General features: G+C 44.5%; 1 pseudogene; it reads right to left on the minus strand.

The window, feature by feature from the left end:
- Window positions 1–10,147: 10,147 nt before the first annotated feature.
- Window positions 10,148–16,515, minus strand: LOC129187283 (centromere protein J-like; annotated as a pseudogene).
- Window positions 16,516–18,049: the final 1,534 nt, after the last annotated feature.

The following is an 18,049-nucleotide window of genomic DNA, read 5'->3' on the forward strand; positions in this document are numbered from 1 at the left end:
GACAGGCTGCCGAGCGGATATAGACGCGTTTTGCACATGCGGCCATATCCGGTTAGAGCATCCCGGACCACATATTTCACAATAAAAGGCTACACGGGCAACCTGATTCGACCGCTATGTTTAAGCTTTCGACATGTAAGTTTTGTATAACATACTAGTACATGTAATACATTGTTTTGTTTTACTCTGATTATTAATGGCTATTCACAATACAATTTTGAGCCAATTTTTTACACTGACACTCATGTCTTTTTGTTGAGATTTGTTGATTGGTACAGATGGAAACGGCTCCATTACACGAATGCGCATGGGTTAGGGTTGGGGTCTGAGAGACGATCCGGTGGGCGGGGCGGTTTTTGGTCCACTTCGGGATCTCACTGCCGAGCACATGATCCAGTCGAAGCGGTACAAACCAGAACGAAGAGGACAACGTGGTGTTTGTGTCAGTGATGGCCTCAGCTCAGAAAATTCCAAAAGACCCTGACCGCCTACCCGGGGTTTCAGCCTGCTTCCAAGATCAGGGGTCCACTGAACGATCTTCAAGGGATGCACAAGCTGCTGTCCGTTCATCTACAGCAGAAAAAGGTGAGCAGTCGCTGTTAAGGAGGCCATAAAATGTTCATGCTGTCACCTTGTGCATCTGTGCGCTAGGCCACTCTGTCTGCAATCAATGTGGCTGCGCTGACCGACAAAGGCGAGCGGCTGAGGACACAGGTTAAAGAGCTGGAGGCTGCGCTGGAATCTCTGAGCCTGGTTTCCGCTTCTCCACATGGTAACGAATGAAGACCTGCAGCACCACATTCTTCCTGCTCTCATCTCTCATCAGTGCAGCTGTGACTTACTTGAAACCGCTTTAGAGTCTGGAGACGTGACTCCGCCCAGCAGCTGCCGTCACATCAACCCCTTCATTCTGCTTCCTGCCTTCCATCTCCAATAACCCTCTCCATCTCTCTTTCATTGCCACTGGTCACTTGTGACGAAGGAAGCTAACAAGCTAAATGCATAGAAGCGCAGCCCTAAATATGCCTCACACACTTGGCACTCGCCATGAATGAATGATAATGAAAAATGATCAATAGAACAGATGGATTCAGACTCACTGTCTAGCCTTTAGCCTGGTCGGCCGACTAGTGCTTCAAGCATGCTTTCGTCTGTTGAGGGGCCGCCGCCATCTCCTTCTGGACCAGGGTAGGGCAAACTTCCCCACGGCAAGGCATGCCGGGTAGCTTGTGGTACTCTTTCTCCCATCATTTTGCCGTGCTTGTTGCATTTTTTGCTTGACTGCAAAATATGTCGAGGTCATCAGAGACGTAAACGTAGTAAAGAAGTAAAGGAGGAGTTAACGTACTTTTGATGTCCATTGTTTTATTGTTAATTTGTTCATATTGTTGTCGCTGAACTACCCAGCATGCCTTGCGGGCCTTTGGATATTACGCACAAGAGAAACGCCCAATCCATGTGAAGGAATTTTGGGTATGAGGAATGACGAAGGATAGATTGACTTTATTTGTTTAACGACATGGGCCTGGGCAAAACGCTGAGAAGGTGAAACCCAAACAGGAAGAAGAAGAAAAGAAACAAGGGGTCTGGCTCTCTAAAACTGGTAACTTTCTCACGCCATTTTGTCAGAGAAAATAACCGAGGAAGTGGAGATAGCTTGGTGGTGCCCTCCGAAAGCACCCACCTCTCTGCCTCATCTGCCCCACCTCTCTGGTTCATCACTGGAAGAAAGACACGTCAAGGCGGGCAAGGTGTTTGTACCACGGGCCCAACCGCAAGAAGTGCGCCAGAGTGTGAGGGGAACACACACACACACACACACAATATATACAGTACCACTACAAGGCCAGTATTGACAGCGATATATGCAGCAGCTCTTCCCTCAAACCAATGTCTGGTCACATCTGGTGTAATGAACACATGATGCTCCTTTGACTGCGATGCCACTGGATGCATTTCACAAATAAACACTGTGTGTGCAAAATAAGACAAACACAGTAATCCAACGCCATTTTGCATCTTCCCTCTTCAGCTTCATATTTGGAGCTAAAATATGTGTGTTAAAATTTGCCTAAAGTGTGTAACCTTTTGCATGCTACACTCTTCCATGCTCTTCCACGTCCTCCTTGCTGTTGAGTGTGCTTTCACATGCAAAAGATCTCTCCCTAGCTCTTCAAATGCACTCCTGCCACCTTGTGGCTGTTTCAATGGCTTAAACATTCTCAAAAAGTGACTTCTTTTAGTCTGCAGTTGCAGAATCACATCTTTTTGCTTCTTAAGCAAAAAAAAAGACATGGAAAAACATCTCTGGTATTAAATGAGTTAATCATGCTGTTTCGTGGTTGAAAATGGCCTATTATTAGTCAAAACATGTGCATAATAAAGCATCCATCCAGTCCATTTTCTTCCGCTTATCCGGGGTCGGTTCGTGAGAGATTAGAGATACTTGAGCTCCTCCACCAGGGGCAGGACCTCATTCCCAACCCGGGGGGGTTCAATCCACTCTTGGCCTCAGATTTGGAGGTGCTGAGTCTCCTCCCAGAAGCTTCACAACCAGATGCAAACCGCCCAAGTAAACGCTGAGGGCACAACCTGAGGAGGCCATCAGCACTGAATTGCAGCATTGAATTGTATTTGAACATGCATACAAGGTACAATGGAATACATCCCATAATACAATTCACAGTTCCACATGTCCAAAAGGAGTAGGAAGAAGCAAAGCTTATTTAATCCTACCCCCCGCCCGTTTCACATCTGTTACTGTACCTTTATTCACTTCCTGTATGTCATGTGATCATTTTAATACATAGAAAAAGGAAATGTAACACTATGGTCATATAATTGTCAAAGTTTTTCCACAATCATAACCAATAACAATCAATATAATATATAAATAAAAACAAACAGAACAAATTCAAGACTCTTCTTTCTTGTATTTAGCAAACATCAACTGCTTGTACCGTTTCTTCAAATCGCTCATCTTGGTGCTTTGAGTTGCTTGCCCATAATTTGATTCCACATACTGAGATGCTGTGGGTTTTGAGCGTTGTTCTCGCGTATCAGTGTTTAAGTTTAGTTTTTGTCACGGGCAGCATGTAGCCAGTAAGTGTTATGTGTTGCGTGCGGCGTGTGTGAGTGCTTCGTTGAGAAGCGTGATGGCCTGTGGGTAAAAGCTGTTTGCCAGCCTTGTGGTCCTGGACTTCAAACTCCTGTAGCGTCCCTTGTTCTTGGGTCAATGATCATCTCTTTGGTCTTCTCTGTATTGAGATGGAGATTGTTATCATGACATCAAGTCATGAGGTCCGCCACCTCTCTTCTGTATGACGTTTCAACACCACCAGTGATCAGTCCGATGACTGCAGTGTCATCCGCAAATGTAATGATGCTGGTGTTGTTCTGGGAGGCCACGCAATCATAGGTGAAGAGTGTGTAGAGGAGCGGACTCAGCACACACCCCTGTGGGGTCCCAGTGCTCACAATTCTTGAGCTGGATGTGCGAGTGTGGACTCTGACTGACTGGGGCCTGCCTGTGAGAAAGTTAAACACCCAGTTACAGAGGGAGGGTGACAGGCCGAGTGTGAGGAGCTTATCTGTGAGTTTGTGGGGGCTGACTGTATTGAATGCAGAGCTATAGTCTATAAATAGCATTCTGACATATGTGTCCTGGCCTTGTAGGTGAGAAAGGGCTGTGTGGATGGCAGTGTTGACTGCATCATCCGTGGACCGGTTCTGGCGATATGCAAACTGTAGAGGGTCCACAGTGTCCGGGATGCTCTTTTTGATGTGGGTCATGACTATTCTTTCAAAGCACTTCATTACAATAGGAGTGAGTGCTATAGGGCGATCGTCATTCAAGCAGGTCACGTTGCTCTTCTTGGGTATGGGCACTATGGTGGTGGACTAAAGCAGGTTGGTACAGATGCTTGTTCGAGGGACAGGTTAAATATGTCAGCAAGCACATCAGCTAGCTCTGATGAGCAAACCCGAATCGCACGACCTGAGATGTTGTCTGGGCCTGCTGCTTTTTGTGGGTTTGTTTTGTTCAGAACCCTGCGCACATCAGCTGATGTCACCATGAGAGGTGAGTCCTGTGTGCTCCCAAACCCAGCCACCCTCTTGCTGGTCAGGAATTTGGGTTTCAAAGCGGGCGGAGAACTCATTCAGCACATCTGGAAGAGACTGTGTCCGTGGAACAAAAAACTGTTACAGTGTCTACATAAAATACACACACACACACACAAAAAAATAAAAGCGAACAAAAAACTGCAAAAATGTACAAAGTACAACCCAAATCCTCCGGGCCTAGCCATGGGAAAAATACAAAAACCAAAATGACTAAACTAAGGACGCTGCTAAACACGGAAGTAGCAGGAATAAAAAGGTTCTTGTTCGTTTTTGTCAAATACAAACAAGAACACAAATAGCTGCTGAAAACCAAGCAGGATATAACAAACAAAGCAAAAGCCACTGCTGCAGACCGGCTAGCAGGGAGTACAAGTACTTCCAAAGCCTAGGAAGGGAAGACCAGAGAGTTAGGGAACAGGTATGTAACAAGATAGGGAGAGCAGGAGACTGTCATGTTCTGTGTTCTGCTCTGCTGCCCTCTGCCGTTTATGTGTTGCAGCACATCCCTGAACATGACCCGGACTTAATTACACACACCTGTGGCTCATGACTGCTGGTCTTCTTAAGCAGCTGCCTGACAATCCACCAGTGCCAGATTGTACTCCTTGACTCCCTGCTCAGTATCTTGATCTGTTCCTGTAAGGTTTGCCTTCAGTGTTTTTTGTTACCATCTAGTAGTGATGGGTCCAGCGACACAGATGCGCCGATGCGTGCGCCGAGCTCCCAGTGCAAACCCTGTGTCCGTGCGCGGACCGCTTTCAGATAGTCACGTGACAAATGCCGGAACTGTGTCGACACGGCAGTCGCGCGCCAAACTGTGTTTATAAGGAAGCGCAAAACGAGCATTGAGTTATTGACGCGTTCATTGCTTGGCGAATATTGCAGTCAAAGATGGAGGACCTCCATGGAAAACGTACATTTTCTGCCGTGTGGGATCATTTTGACCTTCTGCCGGAAAATAAGGTATTTATATCAATCTCCTCATTACCCACTTCTTGTCATATTTTCCAAATATTCTGTTCTAGTGAAATTATTTTCAAAATAACTGTTTATTATTCATATTTTTTTACAGGTAAAATGTCGCATTTGTGCGACAGAATTGTCTTACACCAGTGATGGGTCCAGCGACACAGATGCTAACTCAGAAGTGGAACGTTAACATCTGGTAACATTCAACGTACCGACTACCTACTTCATTATTGGAAGAGTATGCAGTTCACTTTCCCTCATTTGTTTTTATTAGCGAACCAGTTTCTATGCACACCAGCATCTTCTGTGCCTTGCGAACGCATATTCTCCAAAGCAGGAGAAATGTCAAAGAAACGAAATAGACTGAATTACAAAACACTGGAGAAACTTTTTTTTTTTTTAAATAAAAGTCTTTAAACAATGAGGTCATTGTCATTCACAGCACTTTCACTGAGGTGTTGACATGACAGATGTTCACTTAATTTATCAACTGTGTCTCAAATATCAAAGAGGATTTTTAATTAAATGACATACAGGTATAGGGAACAAGAAAATGTGAACGCAAATACGTAAATGACGGTATGTATGTCAGTTGAGTCTGTCAACTGTTTCCTGCAGGGATTTTTTAAGTCCACCAGGTGTCAGTATTCACACATAGTAGATGGCATCTAGTATTTTTTTTTCCGAACAGCCTTTTGCTGTTAGTGTTTTTTTGTTGTTGCTGCCCTTGCTGGATTTTCCTTAGTTGTACTTTGTATTTTTGTGTGGACTCTTTGTATATTAAATTTTCCTTTTGTACTTGATCTACGCTCGTTTTTTCTGCTTTGGGATCCTACTCCTCGCCATGTCCCACGGCAACTCGTGACAGACAAGCGTGCAACGACAATGTGGCAACAGATGGGTAACACGAAGGGTGCAAGTAGTTCAGGTGAGTAATTGGTTGCAAGTGTGTCATAAGCTCCTCCCACATGAGTCGGCAGTGTGCTGCAACAAATGACAGAGGGCAGCAAAGCAGTACAGGTCATGACCGTCTCTCTCTCCCTCTTGTAGAAAAAAGTATTGTATGACATTAATGGGTAGCAGGTTGTTTGCTTTATGCATAATTTTAACGGTTTGAAAATTGACAATCAGCAAATTGTTGTAATTGTGATTTTATAAGAATAGATTTGTATGTTCTCTATACGCGGCATTATGGATTATCCTAACTAATCTTTTTTGCAGGACATTTAGCGAGTGAAGATTGCGTTTATAGTTATTACCCCTTATCGCCACACAGTAAGTTAGATATGGTAATACCAGCGAAAATAAGAGGGGGGAGTCATTTTTCAAAATTTGCTTTACTCAATACCAAAGTATTTCTCGCCAACGTATATTGCATATTTATTGTGACAGTTCCACCTCATTTTTTGCCCAGAAATATTTTCGTTCTTCCTTTCATGTCCACAGCGTCAATTTGTATTTGCACGTGCTTATCCTTTCTGCTGTTATTAAATGGCATTATTTTAGTTTTTCTTAGCTGCAAGAACAATCTATTTTTATCAAATCATCTTTTTAATATGGCCATTTCTGTCAAGATGCAGAGAATGAACCACACAGCCTTGGAACAAAGAGGGTTTTTAGTACAAAGAAGGTTCCAAAAGAGTAAACAAGGGATTATGCAATAACAGACACTGGGCGATAGCCAAAAAGGAACTAACAAAAAACACTGCCTAGGAGAAAAAAGGGCAGGAAAAAAAGACCAATGCTAACAGAAACAGCTGCTGAAAAACGTAGCAGGATACCTTAGCATGAGGCTGAAAATACTGCGGGATCAGTTGGAAGTCACCCCGCAAGCTGGAACGGCTGACGCTGAGCAGGTGAGAGCAAGGAACAAACTGGCGTCTACATTGCGGCAACTAATGAAGGTTCAGGATAATTAGGAACAGGTGTACGTAATCTGCTCCGCCTCAGCAGGTCCCGGAATTGGCCCCTGGGGTACTCCGCATGTCATATTTAAACTTGCAGACTTGTATTCGCCTACTTTCACATATTGCTTCCTGTTAGCTGGGTAGCTTTTGACCCAATTCAAAACTAACTCTCTGATTCCGTACCGTTCGAATTTTGTAATTAGGATATTGTGATTAATTGTACCGAAAGCTTTTGTCAGATCCATAAATACTGCAGCTGCACACTTTATGTGGTCTATAGCGTTGGTAATTTCCTCAGTAATTTTGATCGGTGCCATGGAGGTTGAAATGTTAGCACTGTATCCGTATTGGCTATCCGCGAGTAATTCATTCTTGCACATTTGTCCAACCCGTAATTCAGTGGCTTCTCGATTATTTGAGAAAATCGTGGAAATACGGAAACTAGTCAGTAGTTTGTAAATTGAGGTTTGTCTCCGTTTTTGAAGATTGGAGCTACTTTAGCTGTTTTCATTTTATTAGGAAATTTACCAGTCTGGAATGATAAATTACTGATGTACGTCAGCAGTTCTACGATCTCATTACTAACGATTTTTATTGTTCCCATTTCGATTCCATTAGAGAGTTTGTCACGATTGCCGTGTGCCACGGAAGAAGGAAAATCCACAACGGGTGATAGTAACAAAAAACACTGACAGCAAAATGGCGTCAGGAAAAAACTAAAGTACAACACAAAACGCTGTAGGCAAACCTCACAGGAGCAGACTAAGAATATGAAGCAGGAAAGTACAAGCCAAGATCGGAGCCAGAGAGCAGGGTAAGGAACAAGGAGCGGGTGGTCAGGAAGTACAATCTGGCACCAGTCTGTCGCTGCTGCCTTGCTTCAGAGTCCAAGCTGATTGTGATTGCCCGCAGGTGTGCTCCGGTGTCTCCACCCTCGCCTGCTGAGATGCCCTGCGGACACATAGCAGATAGGCGGCAGCAGAGCGACACGCAAAGTGTGACAAAGTTAATGTTATTGCTTTACAATTATTGACAATATCAGTGATTTCCTTTTTTGTCACATCAGTGAGGAACATGGAATTAGGATCCCTGTCTATTGTTTCATTCCTTTCCTCCACTGTCCAGGATTTTGGAATCTCTTCCTCCAGTTTTGGTCCAATACTTACAAAGCAGTTATTAAACTTTTCAAATACCTCATTCATGTAATTATTATTGGTGTTTCCAAACATAAAACAATGAGGGTAGTCTGCTTTCTTAGTCCTGTTCCTCATGATACCGTTTAAAATGCCCAAAGTTGGACGCATGAATAAAAATGAATTGCTATAATTCCAGACGGATAGTTTAAAATATTTAACTTAATGATGACATTAACACCATCAAGATATGAGCTATATTCTAATTATTTTATGCTGTACTAATGTGTTATTTCAAAGCACAACAAAAGAAAAGCCCGTCATTTGTGGAAAAGGAAAGAGGACGTTTACGCACACGGCCCTGACACTGTCCACACAAGTAAAGGCCATGCATGGTCAGTAAATGTTGCTATTGATGACATACTTGATGTCAACGAAAAACAGTCTTATTTTTTTATAAACTGCTCTGCGTCTTGTAAACCTAATCCCTAGAATTATTATATTGACAACCTGATGTTTGTTAGAATGAATATCCATCGAACACGTAATATTATGATTCTAAAATGAAACTAAGTATTCAAGCGCTGCCTTGTGTTTTTCACGTATGTTCGAGTGGGGGTACTATACGCTTGTGTGTACTGGTGTTCATGATAAATGACAAATGATATCCATCAGTGTCATGTCAAATTACATGTTCCACAAATGTTTTAAGTCACAGCGTGATTTTTTTTCATGCAATGATGGATAAAACTATTGACTTCCATTGCATGTTATTTTCTTACATTTCACTTCACCACTTAAAATACGGGTGGCCTTTTTGCCATGTCTCCAAAAAGTGCGTACTACAACTACAAAGGTGGCGTAGCATTACACACATTCTCACGTCAGGCTGTGTTTTAAGAGGTACCATACTTGCCATGGACATTTTTGGCCGCATTTTTTGTGTACGTAGGATTTATAGGTGAGGCCCCAGCCCCTCCCTTCACTTGCGTGTTCAGAACACGCAGTCGATCATAGACAACAAAGCACAACGAAGATGGGGATTTAAAGGGATAGTTTGGATTTTTTTACATGAAGTTGTATGACATCCACAACAGCACTGTAGTCCGTTAACAGCGACTTAACCCCCACTTGGTCTCCTAAGTCCATTTCTGGTCAGATTTCTGTGACAATTAAGTAAAGAGTTTGGCTTCTGAAAACAATATGCATTCAAAAGATTACATTTGTAAACAAATGTATATTGTTTTCCCAACTTTTGTCTTCACTGAAACAGTTTGGCAGAGGCGCATTCTCAGGTTTTTTCTTTCACAGCACTTAAGATTTACACTTGATCACTTGTCTGTGCTCAAAGTTTGTTCTCAGTTTTGCACGATACAGACGGCTGTGCCATTAAAGTCTGTTATTGAACGCATCCCGACTCTCCTGATTGTCACATGAAACATCTCAATTCGGAGAATAAAGGTCTGGGTTTTTTTTTTTAGAAATACTCATCTTAGAAAATAAACAGCTTCAACATTTTTACTAAATAGAATCGTCACAGCTCATGAAAAACACAAACATTTCATTCACACCAAAAAACTTCCAACCTCATATCTTTTTTTTTTCATATCAAGATTTGGATGACTTGAACAAAGGCTGCAGCAAGGAGGTCGGTGAGTTTGACAAAAATACGACAAAGAGCAGATGCTCCACGTGCTACCAACAAGTATTTAATATCAAACCACGCCAGAGAATCTACGTCATTCAACTACAAAGATTTAAGTTGTTACATGACAACAATAAATTCCACATTTTATGAGAATGAGCTCTCATTTAGGGAAAAAATATTTTAAGACAATTAAGTTGCAATGAGAAAAAAGTCATGAGGATTTTCTTTCTATGCCGCTTAAGCCTCACTAGAATCACGGGGGTATGCTGGAGCCTATCCCATCTGATTTAGGGTGAACGGCGGGGTGCACGCTGGACTGGTCGTCAGACAATATTACGATAAAAGCTGAGAATAAATAAATACATTTATGACAACAAATTTATTTTATGAGTAGAGTAGATGGTCTTCAGGGTGCCGTCTGGATACTCTCATCCTGTAGTCGGCCGTGTGGATCTCGACTGGCCGTTGTTGACGTGAACACCTGGCGTGGAGGGCGGCAGGAAGCTAAGCCGACGTGCCTACGTACGGTTTCACGTGCACGACAGTGCCGTCCTTCAGCACGCTCTCCTTGCTGCCGTCGGGGAAGACGTTCGTCAGCGTCTCGGCCGTCTGGGAAGTGCCTCTCTGCGCGAGGAGGGAGGAGACTATGAGATGGACACTGCCTAAAAGCTCTTGAGTGATGACGTGAGAGGTGTCTCACCTGTGTAGTTGTTGGGGAAGTGCAGCACCTCCACGCCGTCTGGGTAGATGATGTGCGTCGTCTGGGTGTCTGCGTAGTTGTAGATCCGACAAGCACACAATTATTACGTCTAAAAATCATTATATAACTCACCACTCTGTGGTTGGACGTGAACTCCATGGTGTCGCCATTGTCAAAAGTGATTGTGAGCGTTGCGCCGTCCGATGAAAGCGTGGTCCTGGTCCCGTCGAGAAAGATGGCAACGTAAACGCCGCTGGCCAGGAACTTCACCTGGAATGATCACCTTTCACTTTAGACAGGGTGCCCACGAGTTATGTTTGTGCTCTTTTTGCATGACTTTGCAACCACCAGAGGGCGCAGTTCATTCAGACCCACTAGAGTCCCTCCATATAGAGAGTTGCGACATGACAAGTCGAAAAAATACGGTCACGTGACTCGTGGAGCCATCTTGGGGCCAAATTCGTGTTTGCGTTCGTCTTTTCTTGGCCATATTCTTGTTTATTCCCCCAAAATGCCGCGTTGTTGTGCATTTGGATGCACAAATAGACATGAGAAGGGTTTCAAGCTTTACAGATTCCCTTCAGATGTCAACAGACGGACAATTTGGGAAAATAAAATCAACCGAACTCCTCTTCAAAGCTGTGCGAGGTAGGCTCTGTATATGTTAAAAATTTTAATATGACAATGTTTTGACAACGTGACAGAGCCACCCACCAAGTTTAAGAGTCTGTGTTTACCTAAATATTGTGTTCTACTTGATATAAGAAAGTACCCTAAACGTAAAATATACCATAAAAAACACAACAATAAGGCAGTCATGGATGCTTAGAGTTCAGAATGATCCTTGTGTAAATCACCTCTGGTTGCAAATAAAGTCATCCATGATCTCCAGCAAACTTATAAAACTGCATTCATTTTGCAATCTGTTGGCATTGAATATATCGTGAAGTTTTGCTTTTTATTCCATTTACAGTTGAAATCAAATGTTGAAGTTAATGCAACTGTTCCATATTCAACAGAATTCATATTTTTTTTAATGTAGACTGAATTTGCTAATTTAATAAGCAGTTGGCAAAGCATTCATGCATGATGTCCATAACAGTTCAACAATGTTTTCATTCATGCAGTAAAGTCAGTCAAATTATACCATAATTACACATTGGAAAAAACAGACATTTTGCATGCGTCCCTTTGTGCAGAGACATTGCAATTTACACGCATTGTCGTACTGTGTACGAAAGACACGCGCTTCAATTGGCCCCAACATGGCGGCGTAATCTCAGTTGCTGTAACTCTCTATATGAAGGGACCCTAACCTTCTTTACCCCGCCCCCTCCACATGCCCAAGGCCAAAGGTCACACAAGTGCCCCCTTTTCATAGCTGCCTCAGCCAATGCCTGTAACATAAAGTTACCAGTCCGTTCTTGTAAATTTACTACTTCATTCTCGTAAATGAAATGAAATGAAATAAAATAAACACATATTGGGGATGTATTTTTTGGTTTTCACACACATTCTTCTCGAAGACCGGGGTGAATCTTTTCCAGGATATTGTCAATGTGCTGCATTTGTATCATGGCTTTTATACATCAGATTGGGTTGGTACTGTATGTATTTTGTCAGGTTTTTTGGTCTTAATATTCAAGTGTAAAAACACTTGCTGCGGCTGTGCTTTAGGGTGTGATGAGGCTACAGCACCCTCTGTTGTATGCAATTACACTTTCCCCAAGACCAGTGGTGTCCAAAGTGGGACCATTGGTGACGGACTTGTCATTGTAAAAATAAAATAAACCAAAAAAAACCCAGCAAAAATGTAAAAAAAACAGTGCAAAAGGTTGAAATGTTGACACTACTAATGAATAATATGTTTTTTTTTAGCATAAAGTTGCAAAAACAAACACTTATAGCCAGTTTGTCTCCTTTGCTAACAGAAGACATATTTAGTATCGCTCTCTGCTTCCAAAGACTTTAACAAAGATATGACACGAAGCCACTTCAACGTGCACAACTGACAAGAGAAAAGACGTTAGGACACGCTTCCGCCACACTGCCTGCCTCTTTCATGAAGTAATCACTCGGTCCTTCAGCTCGAGCTTCTCCTGGCTGAGAGTCAATCTGCTGGCGAAGGCGAGTGTGCGTGCACGACCAGCGGCTCTCCTTCTTCCTCAGCTCCTCCTGCAGGGAGCTCACCGCGGGTACCCACAGGTTGAGAGCACCCTCTGGAGCACCCTCAGAGAGCGCTCTCAGGTTGAGAGCGCCCTCTGGACAGACAGCGCTCTCAACCTGTGGGTACCCGCGGTGAGCGCTCTCTGTCCAGAGACAGAGAGCTCTCAGGTTAAACACCTTAAACACCTTAAAGCTACCAATCACTGTTTTGAGGACAGCGAGGTAAATATTTTGGCCAAAGAAAACAGATGGTTTGAAAGAGGGTAAAGGAAGCTATTTTTGTCAAACAACAGAAGCCATCATTGAATTGGAATGGTGGTTTGAGGTTTAATCTGGACCCTGTGTTCAGCAGGTTACTGAGACCAAAACCCACAGCTCTTAGTCTTGCAAATGGGGTGAAGCCAGGGCCGAGCCAGAACAATAGATGCTAACGAGCCAGTATCAGAGTCGTTCATACCCAATTCAGGGAGCGACACTTCCCTTTTATCGGATGTGTTAATAGCAGGATAGGATTATACCACTACTCCACCCAGGCTTAGTGTAAGGAACCAATAGGAGGAGGGTGTTGGCACACCAATTCCGCCCACTCTTACTGTATTTAAGGCCTGAGCTACCAGCACTTATTAGTTCGCTGACGAAGCTCTTCGGATGAGGAGCGAAACGTCCGACACCTTCTTCACAGAAGTACAGAGGACGTCGCAAGAAGCCTTTTCCTCGATATCATGAATGTAAAAAAATGTGTTTGTAATTGCAAAACAATCCATCAAACTTTATTTACACTAAATGCAATTTTGAGCCAGTCATTTATTATATGGCATGTTGTTATATTTTCGGTGTTGTATTTAATATGTAGGTTTTATCTATCAACCATTTTCTACGACCGGTAATTTTTCTTCTTTTAATTGTACAACACGTTGGGCAGCAGAGGTGGTGTAAAAATGTGCTTTGTAAATAAATACAACTTGACTACTTTCTGCAGTTGAGTAAATAAGATCTAATCTTACAAGACATGTGAAAGGAACAAGCACCTGGGAAGCACCTGGTTCCGTGATGGTTGCTAAGTGGCAAACAAACGCACGTTACCTGGATCTCCGTTCGTTCTTTCCTGTTGGGCGTGGCTCGCACGGTCGTGGCGTATTTCTCAAACAGTTTGCGTTCCCTCTGCAGCTTCCTGGTTTCTTCTTTCTTGTAGTCCAGCCAGATGCTCTGTTCTCTGCTTCTCAAACGCCTCGCACTCCATCCTGGACACCACAAATGTGGACCACAGACAAGTCAGGAGTAGAGGACAGGGGACGGTTCCTATGTGGATCGTTTCGATCACCTGAGGCTCTTCTGTTTCTTCCCGCTCTCTTGTCTGAGCTTGGCTATTGCCGCGTTCTTCTTCTGGAGGCATTCGATCACCATCTCCCTCACCTGTGTGAAACTGACACACACGTCTGCACGCACACACGCACGCACACACACACAAAGCTCTTACATTAGTCCTGCACACTACAAGCTACAACTACAAACTACAAGGTGCGATCCAGAGCAGATCTGGATTAAACTTGGTTTGACATTACAGCGTCTCCAATAGATTTGGTTCAAGTCGGATAAGTGCTCTTGCTTTAGACAGTAATCTAGTTGGGGCTGACTCAACAGCGCCTCTGCTGGGTGCAGCCAAGTAGTGCACTCCATTTTGCCTCAGTCACTCCAAGACTTGATTAATCAAGAAAATCAATTTGGATTCATCCTCTGAAACCCCTGCTTTGAAACGACGAAAGACGGAAGAGTGTGTCTCACCGGCCTCCTTGTCTGTCTTCTTGTCCTGGGTGGTGGGGCGGAGGTAGAGGTGCATTCTGGGTCTTTGGCTTGAGTGACGAGAACCGTGTCGTCATGAGTTTGGAAGGAGAAGCTTCTGGCTCCTGATTTGCCGCTCCCGTGGAAACCGGGTCAGCCGCTGTGACCGCTGTGTCGTCAAGGTCGCTCCACGTGTCTTCGTCGATGCTGCTGATGACGGCGTCGGTCTTGCTGTCGTCCTCACTGGCGCCGTCCTCCTCCTTACAGGATCGTCTGTCGTATGGCGGCTCAGACGGGACGGGCAAGCAGCTTGGAAGGCCTCTGGGAGAAACGTGCGCCGAGACGGAACCTTCCGGCTCTTTCAATGTCGGCGCCGGCCGTTGATGTGGAGTCCTCGCTGTCGTCAAACACCTCATTTTGCTGTTCTTCACAACGACACGGCTGCCGTCACCATGGCCGCGGCGCTGCTCCCTTGTGGGCGAGGACTTGATGGGCGTGGACGAGAAGCGTCTCTGGTCCGGCCTGGCCACACCGAGCAGCTTCTGGTTCTGCTGATCCATCTGGAGAACCCAGAGGACCACAAAAACAATATGTCACACCTCATCTTGAAACTGGTTTTTAAAAACCATAATTGGCAGTAGAAGCATGTGATTTCTCCCAGCCAATCAGCACAAACATAAATAACCATCAAATCGTACTCTTCAAAAAGAATGGCAAACAAACTATATAATACTTCCATGTCACATACAGTGGACGCTGGTTGCCTCAACACCCCTCAGACTGGCTGACTGAAGACGACATAAGTGGTTCCGCTGCGCTCATTTCCTTTTGAGTCTTGACTCCAAGGACAAAGATTTCGTACCAGCACAAATCTTACTTCTTGTTGCTGACAACGAGAGGTGTCACAAGACCTCGTGTCGCAAGAGCTCTCGTTCAGAAAACAACTGTCTCTTAGGCTCCAGGCCCGGGATGATAAATTCATTCATTGATCACACAATCAATGAAAATGAAGGCCATAGATTTTTGTGTCTATTTTCTTCCTCCCCCGCATCCAAACAGGTAAGAAGAGAGTTCACTCTGTGCATTGATTTCAGCACCTTGGCGCGTTTGCTCAATAGAACAACAGCATGAACGGGGTGAGCCCTTTTGTCAGTCATACAGTCTCTTTGTCTTGGTGGGTGGAGGCGGAGCCGCTAGCATACACACATAGTGCCAAGTCAAAGGTAGGAGAAAAGAAATTAGGAGATTGCAATAAATTGTAACTTTTTTAATTGTACTTTTGTTCAAAGTAATGTCATTTCGTCTTGTAGACCCAATCTCGTCTATCGTCTCGTCAACTGCGTGTCTCGCGACACGTCTACTAACAATCATAAACGGACCATTTTTCATTGAAATCACCCCTTATGTTGACGTCGACTAAGCGGACACTTCTTAGCAATAACCAGAACGCATTGTACCGGGACTTGATGAATTAGTCCACGATTGTCAACGATTTAAGCGGGTATTATAAATGCACTGATTATGAAATGAAAACGTTACTGAGGTTAAAAAGTGTAAATTGCTGGAAAGCGCTGACTTGCGTGAGTAATAAATGACGCGTGACGAGAAACATCACCTTGGTGACAAAGGAGGAGGTGGAGGAGAAGGACAGCTCCTCGGCCGCTTGCTCCAGGAGTTCAAACTCTCCCAGCCCCATGCTCTCCAGCCACGAACGGTTCCTGTGGAACTCTGGCCACCGCTCGCCCGTCCGGCGATTGCGGTCTTGGACTCTGCTCAGCGGCCACTTGCTTTGTCACGGCGAGCTGACTGTGCTGCACTTGCTTGCTGCATCGGCAAATGAAGACATCCTCGCTTCTGTCTGTGTTTGGTCTCTGGTGGCAGCCCAACACCTTCCTCTGCGCTGCGTTACGCTCAAATCTCAGATCCTGTGGTTGCGAAGTGGTGCCACTCGGACGGTTTTCCTTGTTGAGGGTGGCGGTGTTACGCTGGACAGGAAGCCTCTGGGATGCTTTTTTGTCACCTCAATGTGGGCCCAGACTTGCTGTGGGAAACAACTTTGGCCTGGGTCGGTGCTTTGGAATCAGTCATCGTGTCCTCCTTGGGGAAAGAGGAGGTTGTTGGCAAATCTAGACAGACCCTGGCCTCGCCTCAGAAGGTCCTTTTATTGGGGGGGGTGTCTCCTCCATTTGGCTTCTGTGAACATGACACGTCAAAGTTAAGTTAAAAAAACCCCATCACATATCAACATCATATCACATGCTCCATGATCAAGTCAACAGGGTAATACATCTTTTAAAATAGATCTATGCACTGGGCCACACGGTGGCCTAGTGGTCAGCATGTTGGCCACACAGTCTGGAGATCGGGAAAATCTGGGCATCTCTGTGTGGAGTTTGCATGTTCTCGCCGTGCGTGCGTGGGTTTTCTCCGGGTACGACGGTATCCTCCCACATTCCAAACACATGTATGTTAGGTTAATTGGTGACTCTAAATTGTCCACAGGTATGAATGTGAGTGTGAAATATTGTCTATATGTGCCCTGCGACTGGACCCTGCCTCTCGCCCAGTCAGCTGGGATTGGCTCCAGCATACCCGTGACCCTAGTGAGGATAAGCGGCATAGAAAATGGATGAATGGATCTTTGCACTTGCTGTAGTGTCATTTAATACTTCAAAGCAAGAAAAGTCTACTGCCAAAGCACGAAAACACTACTGCCGACACTAAACGGTATATAAACTTAACAATGTAACACACATATACCAGGGGTCACCAACGTGGTGCCCGCATGGCATGGAAAAGTCTAAACATAAGGAAAGAGACAGAGAAGATGGAGGAAGAGTGGGAAAAAGCAGGTGGAAATGGTTTTGTTAATATTGTGGAAGTGCAAGAGAAATTGAGAAAAGTGGAAGGTGAAGTACGTAACGAAACGAATTAATGGTCTTGGCAGGTGATGACGGCCTCGGCAATAAAGCGGGGCCAACTAAAGAAAAAGTGGCAAGCGGCCGAGAGTCGGCGCTTGACCATTCATATGACTTTGGCAAGTTTGGCTTTGGCGGCACCTTACAGTATATACCCAACAGTAAGTCCTCACTTAACAAAAATAGTGTGCCGTCCGCTCCACCTCCTTAGGGAGGCAAACCAACGGGTCTTTACCCGGTGATTCAGTTTCAAGGTGAGGCAGACAGACTTGACAGACGACGGGGACACTCCCCCACCCCCATTACATGAGTCACGTAGACAACAACGTGGCCAGGACCCTGATGTAGTAGAGAATGATTCGGCTTGAAACCAAAGACTGATTAGAGAAGCACAAATGGCAGACAAAACTGTCACGCCAAATCCCAGATTGACTCAACAGGTTGACAAAAAGAACATAATTCTGGTCAGAACACGCCTAGCGGCGGCGGCTGAACAAATGTGTGAAAATGACGAGGATGATGTGTTCGATGTTACAACAGACACAAAAAAAGGAAAGCACCCAAAATACCCGTGTTTACCCTCTTCAATTTGGCAGACGAGGTGAATTCACAAATTATGTGCCTTTGCCATTCACCGATGTTTGTGGGCTGGCGAAAAAACTGCCTCCCTTGTCTGAAGGTGACAGCCGCTGGAATGACGCAAT

The sequence above is a fragment of the Dunckerocampus dactyliophorus genome, chromosome 9, assembly GCF_027744805.1.
Source record: "Dunckerocampus dactyliophorus isolate RoL2022-P2 chromosome 9, RoL_Ddac_1.1, whole genome shotgun sequence".
Taxonomy (NCBI): domain Eukaryota; kingdom Metazoa; phylum Chordata; class Actinopteri; order Syngnathiformes; family Syngnathidae; genus Dunckerocampus; species Dunckerocampus dactyliophorus.